This window comes from Rhyacophila brunnea, unplaced genomic scaffold (assembly GCF_057557595.1).
Source record: "Rhyacophila brunnea isolate RB1 unplaced genomic scaffold, BYU_Rbru_1.0 scaffold_14, whole genome shotgun sequence".
Lineage (NCBI taxonomy): Eukaryota > Metazoa > Arthropoda > Insecta > Trichoptera > Rhyacophilidae > Rhyacophila > Rhyacophila brunnea.
Genome location: NW_028232796.1, coordinates 17,877,343 through 17,891,338, shown reverse-complemented (window position 1 = coordinate 17,891,338; position 13,996 = coordinate 17,877,343).

The following is a 13,996-nucleotide window of genomic DNA, read 5'->3' as shown; positions in this document are numbered from 1 at the left end:
ACTATTTTGAAAATCATGGGAAATTTAAGGCATCTCAGAGAATATTTTAGTTGTAGCTAGGTACTCATGTACCTACCTAAGTAGGTAGTTACTGCTTAGCTAAAATAACATCAGATAAGGTATTTTATCATAACATAAACGTACAAATCAATTTATATACAAAGGGCACTAGTTTAGACCACTACTGGTTTAGGCTCTTTAACATTCTATTCATTGTGAGTAGGTACATTTTCCTTTCTTTAAAACTAGGTAATAATAATTATTGTTTACATACCTACCGCCTCACTTTTAACGTAGGTACCTACTAGTAATATATTATCTTGTTATGACATAGGTATACAAAATTATATTAGAATGGTGGATGCCATGTTTTTTAGTATTATTTAACATAATTCATAGTATCTTTGATCATTAACAATCGTATTGGTAACTATTAAAATTAGAGCAGTATCCCTTCAAATAAATACAGGTAAGTAGGTGGTACCGGTAGGTAATGTAAAAAAATCTCATTCTTTGATTCTAGTTGGTCGCATAATCTCCATTCTACTACACTTTCAGGGACATCGGACATGTCCAGGAAATAGTTATAAAATAAAACTTTTGAAGCGATGGTATGCGGTGTTTTCTTTTGACTAATTTTCCACTTCGATTCGCTTATAATTTCTGTGGAAAATTCCACGTGAAAAGTGCCAATGCAATGTTTCAAAGAACGGGTGCCAAAATTAAACATGTTTCTGCGCAACGCTACGTCGCGTCGGGACAGGAGATCGATATACCTACGATACGGGCCGCTTTGGCTCGCGGTATAGTTTGGTGTAAACTTATATTTAAAAAAAATAATTAATAAATTAGGTTGAATTCATTCAGTTGAAGGTATTTATCGAATCAAAATACCATAAGTCCAATAAATTTGCCGGAAACTTCAAAACTTGATAAGATCATAATATTCTCACTAAGTACCTACGCTTGTTGGCAGATCAGTGACAACTGTTCCTGATAACAGTGATAACACAATGCCACACAAGGGGGTCCCATTGATATTTTACGCCATTAGGGGGTCCACAGTTTCCGACCTCCCCCCGAAAAGACACACATCTGACACGTCACATACCTACACATTTAATAAAAACTACTTAAATAACTATATACATATGTACACAATTGAAATTTAAAATATCAAAATCATATAATAAGATTAAAATTAATACATATACTGATATACTTAAGTAGGTACATACATATTTTTGGCCTCCTCTTCTGTCGTAAAAAATCAATAAGTAATAAATTATTAAGTATATGTTTTTATATACTTAATAATTTTACCTATGGGTTCAGGCGAAATTCACATAAGTATTGTTTTTCAATGTGTTTCAATCTAGAGCACGGACCTAATAGGTTGAGCAAGTGGCTAACATTCATTTCACGTTTGCCACCCATAAGCAGTGGATTATCTGCCTACCCCCACTAACAGCTCATCAATGTTTGGTAAAGCTATGTCATTTATGACGTCATTGTAGCGTCATAATTCGACGCGTAATATTTATGTCTATTTCTAGTCGTGAGTCATCATGACACAATAAATATGTAGGTACCATGAATAATTATTATTCTTCTCGAAGTATCCGTAATTATTTATCCGCATTCGCCTCATTACTGAGGATCGCGTTCTCAACGGTCATTGCGACACCAAACGCTTCGATGGCGATTTTCATGTATATTTTTTGCACTCCGTAAATAATTGTATACCTATCTGGTTTTCTTCCATTTCAATTACAAATATGTTCGGCCATATTTAATGTGTTTGTACAAATGTTTTCGTATAATTTATTAGGCACGTTAATCAATATATTATTATATAATATTATAAACAGGCGGTTGACTTCATTTTATAAGTATTATTGGGTGCATATTTAAGTTATTTATTTTGCATATTTTAACGTATTATCTTTTCAATGTACTTTTTTTGTGAAACGGTCCTAATTTCATTTCAAAATAAGGCGATACCTGTCGATGTCATCTGTATACACAGAAAATAAAAAATTAAATAAAAATATTTCTGAGTTCCCTGTCTGTATATTATTTTTTTAGGAAAGAAAAAATTTCCGGGATCAGTGGCGTACTGGCGTAGTATGATTTTTTTCTAGTTCAATGACTAGACAACGTATATATATATATATTATTGTATTGATTATAATAATAATATAATATATACTACAATGTTATTATGATGTTATCTTGTGTAGATAATATCTACTTAAAAATATATTTATATTATATCGTACTTCAGTGTTTCCAGGGCTGCATGCATCATAAGGGCCATAAGGCTAATGGAGCTATAGATCGGGGCTCGCCAATCGGGGGCGTTAGGGGTGCAAAACACCCGGGCAAATGAACTCAGTCATAAAGGTACTTACAATATTTTAACAAAAAACAATTATTTGTCTCATTAGTTTGTTTCACGTAATAGTAAAAAAAATCGCAGGTTGCGCAATTTTCTTCCGTGTCATTCAAAATTATTTTATTAATTTGGGCTTATATGCTCCATCAATATATTATATCAATCGTTTGAAGTCGCTTTGCATTATAATTAATTATTTATGTCTATGTAAAGTTATGTCATAATTTTTGATGACAATAAAATATTTTTTCAAGTTATACTTTCTTTGACTTTTGCCATATTTTTTAATTTGGGGGGGGGGCAGACACCATTGGCTGTTTGGCTGTAAACCGAGGTCCCCAAATTGACGAAGGCAGGACCGAACCTACACGATGCTTGCATTACTGGGATTTTTGGAGGCACCTCGTGGTATCCTTATGCTCCAATTGCGGATATGGTCAAAGAAGAAGAAGTACGCGTAAAATATACCTAAAAGTAAAAGGGGGGTTAGTACCTAGTACGTTTTAAGTTTGGGAGACACCATCATATTCAATTGGGTTAGTTTACCTGGTACCTAGTTTTTATTTTATAAACACAATTCAGAAAGCTTTTTTAACATGTAGTTATCTACCTATTTAGTAGTGGCGAAGGGTGGAGGTAGGCTGTCAAGATCCGCCATAAATAGTGCACAGTAAACTTTATCATTCATACGTATTTGTTTTCATTGGAATAAGACTACAATAAAATTTACAGATGGTGTTGGTTTGTTTTTAAAATTCAATTAAACCCAGCGAAACCCAACCTATAGTATAACAGATAACAGTTGAAAATATTCGTCTATCTATAAAAATATCTAAAACTATGCAATTCAATCATAGACATAACGTTTGATGTATAGATATAATATTTTTTTATCTATTATAGCTTGGATTAGACGGGGCTTAATGAATTTAAAAAATGAACCAATAATATATTATTATGTATTCTTAATCCAACGAAAACAAATAAGTATGAATGAAAAAGTGTGCATAATTTTGTCATATCGCCCAAAGCAGGGGTCGGCAAACTCTTGGACCAAAGGAACCAAATATGAGTGGCGCAACGTTAAAAAAAATATCAGAGCCATACGTATATTTTTATAAATTAATATGATTTATTTAAATGAATTAATTACATTTTATAATCGTTTATTTATTAAGTGAAGAAGATTTTGCGAATAAAACTAACGTAAATATATGTTTTTATTGTTGAAATTATAAATATATTTTTTACAGAATATGAATTACATACAATTTTTACGCATTCCTTAAAACTAATGTGAACAATGATCTTCTTTGCATTTCTTTGGAGAGATTCTGTATGTTTGGTATGTAACTTGTAGTTTTTAATTTCAGGCGCGACTCCAAATTCTCATCGGTTATTTGGCATCTCTAAATGCTAATTATATTGTTCATGTTTGAAAATGACCTTTCACATACATTTTTTTATTTAGATTCGAATATGAATTGGGAGTGCTATTCCATGTATTAAAAATTGTTGTATCTATGTACCTTATGTAGATCTTTTAGAGTTCTCCACTTGTGTTGTGTAATTAAATTGCATTTTTCTCTCTCCAAATCCTCAATTTTGGTGGCAAGACCTACAAATTTTGAGCTCCATAACTCTTTGCTTGCTAAAATCACCAATAAAATTGTATTTCAAAAGTGCCCGTGTCAATATCAAATGGAGAAAAAATTAATTTGTCGACTTCTGCAATGGGCGGATTTGAAACAACAACAATCATACCTTTTTGCATCAACCATCATGGAGGAGCTCGCGATAATATCATTAAATAATATAATAAGTGTACAAATCAATGACAAAAAATAAAAATAGTGAATTTTGCAAAAGTTTTTGTAAAAATTGGGAATTTGGCAAAGAGCCGCATGCGGTTCGCGAGCCGTGGTTTGCCGACCCCTGACCCAAAGTATACCAAAACTATTATAGTTTGGTTTAGGCAGGGTTTAATTAATTTTTAAAAACTAACCCACACCATCTGTAAATTGTAGTCTTTGTTCAATAAAAACAAATACGTATGACTAACAAAGTTTAATGTGCTCTATCTATGGCAGATCTTAACAGCCTACCTTCACCCTTCGCTACTGCTATTTAGTAAGAAATTATTTATTTATATTATTTAGCAGTGGCTAATAATCTATTATTAATATAGGTAATTTTTCTAATAATTATTTTAATACTGAGCGAAAATGTTATAATATTTATAATGATGAATTTTATTGCGATATTTCTACTTTGAACACAAACTTGGTGGTCGTTCACCTCTCTCTGTTTGCTGTCATGCGAAAACTTCTATCCGTACCAATTTCCTTGATGTTTTTGGCTAAGATTTTCGCATTTTAACTTAGAAACGATTTATATTCAAACTTGTTTAAATTATTTAATATTTAAAAAAAAATATTTCGTCTACAGTTGTTGAAAGAATTCTTAATTTCTTAAAAAGAATTGTTCCATTATTGACGAGGTAAATTAGGTAAATTACCACTTCCGCTAAAACGTGGGTCACATGGGGTCGCACAGACTGGACGTTATCTTAGCATAGTCTATATTACGAGGAATGGCTATTAGCCAATTGGATGCATACAGTGGCCTACGTAACTATAATTAATATGGTGTCCATATGAAAAAGATCACACAATCTCCAGCCCCCTAAAATCTAAATGTATCTAAATATGAAACACTCTAATTATTAGATAATATAGGTAGCCATATGGTTTTAATATGATTTTTATTTTGTTTTACATATAAGATTCGGCATTGAAATAAAATTGTGGATTGATTCATGGATTTATCGATGCATTCTTCAATATTATACAACTAAATCTATACAAATATAATACAAGATTAGTTAGTAAGTTAGTAAGATTACTTATTGTATTATTAACTCACACTTCTCTGTATTTTTATTTTTAAAAACACTTATTTTATGTCATGTCATGAACGCTTTGAATTTATAATTTGTTATGTTCATTATATTATGTAAAATAAATAAATTTGATTTGATTTGATTTGATTTTTTGAATTGACTACATAAATATTGCATATTATTATGGTGTTGTTTATTTTGGGTCACTAATGTCTGAATCACAATTGAAAAATACAAATTTTCTTAACGAAAAGTAAAATAAACCGTAATTTAAATATAAGTTTATATAAATTATGTAATGCCTAATATATTTCACTTTTCGTGAACGAATAAAAATTGTATAAAAAGTGTTGTATAACTACATTTTGATTTGAAATGTTTTGTCCAGATGATCATTTTTATCGCGGATGGAAAATAATATGTGAAAATACACAGACAAACAAGCAGGTATATTTTTGAAGGATTTTTTTACTGTTCCATCGGAAGTAGCGACGCGTTGTCTTGAGGTTTGTTGTTTTGATTAAATCGCGCAAATTTGTGCAGTGTGCACTACTGAAACACCATTTAATTTGAAATAACTATTTACAGGTGTCGATAAAATATGTGGATGTGTCTTGAATTTGAAACAAAAATAACTATACACGTCGTAAAATTGTGTAGTGGCAAAAGTTTATAAAACATTGTACTTATAATTTGTTTGCGGGCATAAATGTGTGTCGGTACTACATGTAGATAATTGATCTGGACTATGCTTAGTGTCCAATAGTTTTGGCGGGAAACAAGAAAGATTCAGAACTAGTCGATAAAACAGTAAATATGTTATGCTATCTACCTATAATTGTTAGGTATATAAAGGTCGATTTATTATTCTTTTAGCCTTAATTTGATATACCTATTATAGATGTTTATCTAGTATGTATGTATAGTGTAATTACAGGCTCAGCCAGATAAGATTAATTTAGTAAGCATCGAAATAAGGACATAGGACTAGGACCTAAGGACTAACTCTTTACTGTCAAACAAAAACTTCTTTTCCACGTCTTATAAATGTGAACTAACAATCCCCTCCATTGCAGCTAATCGCACTTCCGTTTTCAAATTAGGAACGCCCCCAAGTGTATCACTTTATTTTACGCTCCCGTGGTGTATGTATTTGTCAATTTACGTCATTTGAAGCTTTTTATAATAAAAATATGTCTAAAATGATGTTAGAATTATTATTAATAAACTCTTGGTTTATTGCGAACAAGAAAATGAGTCGCATTTAAAAGAAAAGCCAACCCGTTATTTAAAAATGCCTCTAGAACGCGTTGCCGCCATGACATCTACGTCACTAAGAAGACGCCTTGTACATGTGACTACAGCATGGCCCCCACATCCAGAAGCGGGCCCGCAGGCTAGGATTTTTGGCGGGCACCCCTACCTATCGCTAAAGATAAAGGCAGTGTGACGCTCTACAGTAGCGTTTTCCAAATGGTGAACGTGGTGAAATTAATGTGTAAGTATATTTAGTGTTTTTTTGTATAGTTTAATACTTACTTCCATTTAAATAATTATGGAGTTGTTTTTTTTTTTTTTTGAATCATTAATAACCATGTCCTTGCTTTTTCGTACAAGGTGGTTGTTGTTAGTAATTTTGAACAATCACAAACGCCCAGGCTTTGAGAAAAACACATAAATATTGTGTGTCCTGACCGGGAATCGAACCCAGGAACTCTCGGGTGGAAGGCCAGCGCCTTACCCACTGCACCACGAAAGCCGCCATTATGGAGTTGCTGAGTATCGATACACAATTAAAAATTGTATCGTACAACCACATAATTTTAAATAACATTACCTTAGAAAAATAGCGCCGCAGGCGACTTTTTTTACTATTAGAGAGAATTTGTGATATGTGTTTATATCACTTATCTGGTCGAATCGCCACGCCGGGCCCTTCCTGAGCCCGGGCCCCCAGGCTAGTGCCCTGTCAGCCCCCCTTTTGTGGGGGCCATGGACAACAGCGACTTCCTGTTATCGACGATTTCTTGTTGTCAGATAATATCTCCGTTGAGGGTTACATTCATGTCAAAATTCAGCTCCTTACCTCGGAGGACCACCATGTGAAGGTAGGTACAAACTATACTGGAATAAGAAAAGGGTTAAAAATGTTAACTGAGTAACATAACCCACTTCAGTTGAAGTATATTGTATTTAAGTAAACAAAAATGTGTCGCACGCATTAACCAAATATAAAATTATTATTTATAACTTCGCCGTCGATCGATATGTACATTCCAATAAATTTTAATGTTGAATTACATTATGTGAGTGATTGTAAAAATTGACATGCTTCTAAAAGTGTGGTTATTGTACAATTTGGATATTCGACTGCCCTACCCACCCCTCTACGTCTACAAATAGTGACCTACGCCAGTGCCGAACCCTTTCTAAATCACCAGGGGCGGCACGTGATAAACGCAGGATGGACTCAAAAAGTGTGCTCACGGCAGCACAACAGATTGCACCAGTGACGTCTCTAGACAAAATGCCGATCCATTTTTTATAAAGTATTTTTTATCAACCTTTCGTGACTCCAATATCTAAGAAATGTGTTGTATACAAACATTATTCACAAAATATAATACCACTAAATCTAATTTAAATGCCATCTATACCTACTTCAATAGACAGTATTGCGAGTCCACGGTTTCAGATACATTTAAAAATACGCCTGAAAACTTTCAAAACTCGTGAGTGACCGGCAAAAATATTTGGATAATTAATTAATAAGTATGTGTGTACCTACTTATAATTCAAATACAATTCGCAAATCTGCACATATCGGTTCAAATCCTGGGTCAGGCAAATACACATATTGTTTTTCAATGTGTGTTTGGAGTCAGAGTATGGACCCAATAGGTTGAGTAAGTGGCTAACATTCATTTGTCGTAAAAACAAAAATGCGTTATGTAATACAAATCTCTGCGGCCTACGCTGTGGAATCCCATAATATGATCTAGTTAGGATCGAACATGGTCAACAAAATATACATTCTCTATTGGTAATTTTTGAGGACACTCAGTAGGCTTTGTATTTCTTGCGTTTTATGGTCACACCGTCAATCATAAACCAAATCTGGCTTCAAAGCATTGGTATTATGTGCGACTGGCTTTTGCATTTTAATCTGTTCTGTGATTACCGCTTTCGAATTAAGCGTGCTTTAAACGATGCGTTGATATTCTTCGAAGTCTAGACTGCCAATATTTTTATGAATGATTAAAATTTAAAATAACATTATTTGTAAAAAAAAAAACGATACAAAAATAATTATAGTTTTGATTTGAAAGTAGCCATATGAGGAAGGCGTTAAATCAGCTAAAAATCTGCGAAAATCGATGCATCGTCTGGAGCCGTCAGTAGGATGTTAGAGATTCTAGAGGCTCAATAAAATTAATTGAATGGCTATTATGCGAATTCCGGTTTTTTTTTATTGTTGGCAACAATCCATAATTTTATTAATATCAAACAATCATCACTACTTACCTACTAGGTAGTGCATTACTATCAAACAAGTTAATATAAAAATAGTTTTGAATAAATTGTTTGCATCCATGTTGTCCTAGCGTGTGGAGCGACTGTCTTTGAATAAATACGAAGCCGCAGCTGGTCAAAAAATGTATGTTTTTTTCAACGTGTATTAAATTTGTTCATGTGCAAGGACCCGATGGATTAGGAAAATGACTAACAACGATTCCTCGTAAAAAAATCTATTAATTCCATCTCCACTCTGATATAATATGCTCCGTTTAGGATCGAATACAGTAAATAAATTTATTAATTACATAATTTATAAGTGATTATAAATGACCGTCCACCAATTCAGAACATGGTCCTGCCTAATCCGGTGACGATGCGCCTCTCCAAATTATTATTTTCCGTTCTGGCTTTGTATCCAGAGAACTATGTGCACATATTTTATAGAGCTGGCGTTCGACGTTAATTATTTTCATCCTTATGGCATAAGAATGATCTACTTCAGTGGTGTCCAAACTTTATGTTACTACGCCTCCCTTTAAAAAAAAATAATCTTGGCGCCTCCCCCCCTTTATTTCATTAAATAATACAGACACCTTTTTAGTAGTTTTTAATAGTCAACAATGTACTAATACAAAAATGTTTTTTTTTTTAAATAAACAAGGTTTTACTACTTAAATTCATTTTAAAAGTAATTTGTTTTTCATGCGATGAATGTGCTTGTTTATTAGCACAATCAATTTCAAATTCATCATCGTTCATTGAAAAATGGATTCTATCATGGACCCCACATCCTGAAGCGGGCCCCCAGGCCAGGATCTTTGGCGGGCCCACTTACCTATCGCTGAGGTTAAGGGCAGTGTGGTGCTCTAATGTAGTGTTTCCTAAATTATACAAGGGAGTTATCATTTAAGTAAATCAATCATCATATAGGTATCACATCAAATTGCAACGCACAACCACATATTTCAAATATTTAATGGGCTTGACATAAAGCAGCGCCTTACTATTAATAAAATAATGTAAAAGTGCATTAGGAAACTAACCAAGAACTCAGTAAATAGATTTTTGTTTGCTTCAATATATCTCACACAGAAATCATGTAAAAGTGGAAACATAGCGAACTTATTTTTGTTGTAATTTTAATTTCAAAAGCTCAAATTTTTGTTAAATGCCTTCACTTTGTATTTTTAAATCAATGAATGCATTAGTGGTCCTTGCATTGATTTTTCACTCAATTTTTAAAAAAATTCAACCAAACAGAACTAGGACAAAATTATCGTTCCTAAACAAATTTGCCTCAAATTTCAACATTATGATTTGAACCTTTAATTTCATTTTTTCACGAGATAGCCAGCGCGCTTCACAATAGTAGGTAATTATAGAGGTTTCATAAAATTAGTCTCCATATTTTCAGGCAGGTTTGCAAACAACCTTTTATAGGACTGTTTTTTATGTAGTTTATGACTAGCGGCCGTTTTATTAACTATGCATTTGTAAACTGCAAACCTGTGGCTACATTAATTGTGTTAAACTGTTCGCGCCTCCCCTTGCAACACTCCGCGCCTCCCAGTTTGGAAATCGCTGATCTACTTAATCAATAAAAAATCATCTCTATTCCTTCTTTAAGATTAATCGCAATCGCACTGATTGCATATTATGTACATTCATACATATTTATAATAAGGAAAAAATAAAGCTAATTTTTCGCAAAAAATATCGTTCTAACTATAAATGCAAATCTCAGGCCAACAAACCTAATGTTTTCTATGACTCGGTCAATGAGATGGTATGTTTGTCAGTGATAACTTACTGATAACAGATGTGAACAGGGAAATAATGGGAACTGAAATACCTAACGGATAAGGAGAAGCAGGCAACCGCAATACGGGATAAATTTAAACACGTGTCAAGAATACGTCATTCGTCGAATAGTGACAACTGCTCTCGGTTTATGCATTGACGCTCATTTAATATTGGTGTATTACACACACAGTTGCACGACTATAATGCGTGGTTCATTTTCGTAGGATACTCCCACATTCAAAACCCTGCGTCAAATTTTACTGTATTGGTATATATATAGCCTATCGGAATTCTATTTATTAATCTGTTCTGTGATGTGAAGCATTGGGATTTTTTTTATAACTGGAAATGTCTCAGGAGCAGTTACCTAAGATTGAAGTCGCCACAAACTCAAGTGTGCTTTGACTGGGTTAAAGTAAACATGGTAACAAATAAGTGGTCATGGACAAAATATATCTATTCCATGTTTTTTGAGTATGGAGAATTGATTTATGAATGTAAATACATATCCGCAGCAAACAAGTCATACTTATAGCTGATGCCAATTCTAAAGTGACAACATAAAAACAAAGACTTCTTTATATTACTGACATGGCGTATGGAAGCGAGTCGTGGACACTAATTATTGTGAAAGCAGTACTGATCGATATCTTTGAAAGAAAGATTCTGTGGTGGATATAGGTACGGTCCGGTGAGTGAAGGTGGATTTGAGAATTAGGTATCATGATGAATAATTATTATACTACGTGTACCAAGATTCGAATCTCTCCACTAAACTCAAAAACTACCAAGACTAAAGTGGACAGGAGGTGTTCACTGTCCAGTGCATGTTATATACATGTCTGAATGAAAAGATTTTAGTGTCTCATTTCCTTGTCCCGTGATCAAGCTGTAGAGGAATTTGGAAAAATGAAATATTTAAAAGAAGCATGTCTTGCTCTGCCGTGTCCTCAGGTAAGTGTCATCTGAAACTCTGAAAGTCAGGGTTTGAAATTGATGAATCTAAGATTCTAATGAGTAATCGGAATTATTTAACTAGGTAGCTAGGTACTCCGTACGACGCAACAAATTTTTCAAATGACTCAAACTTGGCCTTGGTTGGTATCAAGTCGGCGTGGCCAAATCGACCCGTGTGTGAATGAACTCTGGCAGTCAGCTGGACACGGCTATGCTGAGATGAGAGGATGGAGAACGGTACAAGAATCCTACTCAACTTTAATTAATGGAGAAAGGCACCAGCGGAATCAGAATCAGATTAAAGCTGGCTGGGCAAAAGCAGTGGATGAGGTCAAAGTTTGAATTGAGATGTAGCACCAACGGAAGACGAAGAAGAGACGATTATTACAATGTTACATGAGTACATTGTAATATTCGTCGGTGTTTTGTAAAAAGGGCGAATCAACCACTTTGGCGAAATCGAGATTTTAATGAAAATACAATGTGTACCCCACTAGCTTTGTTGTGTACAAACGGCGAATTCGTATCTCCACAGGAAAGCACTTAAAAACGATAATTGACTAAAATTAAATTAATTAAAATAACGAATAAAAAGCGAATGTGACATATTAGGCCTTTTAAAATATTATATAATAATGCCTATTATAATGTCAGTATTCTTTCTTAGCTATATTATAAACTTGTTAGATATTTATAATCATCCACAGGTCATAAACAAATAAATGTCAAATAGTTAAAAATCCTCCTCCTGTAAAATAGCATTTTGGTTAATTCGCCCTTTTTACAAAACAACGACGATGTTAGTGATTCTGCTACCTAGTTATAATGAAAACAACGTGTATGAAAAGAAACGGGAATCCGTGTCTATGGTCGATAAATGTTAATGTTAAAAGACACCTAAACATTTTTATGATAACAGTGCGTGGGAGAGAAAAAACTACGCCCGTGAGAATTATAATATTATTGTTCTTTTCTATTTACCAGCGGTCGGAAACATTACAAAAATTATAAAATAATAAAACACTTTGAAACATTGAATATAAGAATATCATGGGTATCTATTAATTTAAGTGCAATTAATAGGTTTTTCGTGTATATCGTATAGCTATAGTATGATAAATATGATTATTCCGCTAGTAGACGACGATCGCTGAATGCTGTAATCCAGAGTTAGGTACTTACTACTTACCATAAAGTAAAGCTTCTCAATTGGTGTGCCACGGGCACTCAAACTATTGTTTAGCGTTTATAATAGACGATGGGGCGTAAAATTTCTTCATTGATATTTATAACTCTTTCAGGCATCGACCCAGGCATAAATTATTATTGTGTTCTCTTAAACAAGCGCGAATATCGCATTGGAAAGATAATAAAATTGATTATCTAACATTTAACCAGATGTAATAATTTTAAATGGCGGTCAAATAAAAAAAAAACTGCTCTTAGGTTAGGTTAATTATTTTGTTAGAAGGGGAAGACAATATAATTAGGATAGTACCTATGCCGTGACATATTGCCATATAGGTACATTAAACGGACGCTTAGGTACCCAAAAAACCGCTGTGACAACGAACCGGGTAAAATCTGGGGATTTTAATGGAGATAGGTTAGTCCTTCATCCAGCGGTAGATATACCACATGAGGGTATTAATTGTACTACCTATTTGATTAAAATACGAGGGTGGGTCAATAATTCCTTAGAAAAAAGCATTAAAACAGTTTTTATTTTTGTATTTTTTTTTATTTCTCAACATAATCTCCTTGGAGCTCAATACACTTGGGTAGACGTTTCTTAATTTTTTTTAAACCGTCAGAAAAATAAGTTTTCGGAAGGTCCTCAAAATAAGCATTTGTCCGATCGATGACTTCTTCATTTGAAAAAAAACGTTGTCCACTTAGCCATTTTTTTAAGTTTGGGAAAAGGAAAAAGTCACTGGGGGGTAAATCTGGCAAATACGGTGGGTGGTCGACCAATTCGAACTTCAATTCTTCAATTTTAGCCATTGATCGTAAGCATGTGTGAACACGGGCATTGTCCTGATGAAATAGGATTTTTTTCCTGTTTAAATGAGGCCGTTTTTCTTCAATTTTGTTTTTTAGCTGGTCCAATAAAGATGCATAATAATCCCCTGTTATTGTTTTTCCTTTTTCCAAATAGTCAACGAAAATAATTCCACCTGCATCCCAAAATACAGTAGCCATAACCTTACCAGCTTATTTTACGGTTTTCGCCTTCTTTGGACATGGTTCGCTTTTCGCAATCCACTGCTTTGACTGTTCTTTCGTCTCGGGAGTATAGTGGTGTATCCATGTTTCTGTCGGGACTAGCATGGAAACTCACCATTACATATAAATTATCATAATATATTTAAGTATCTAATAATATTTGTTACTATGTAAACTAGTTGATAAGAAAA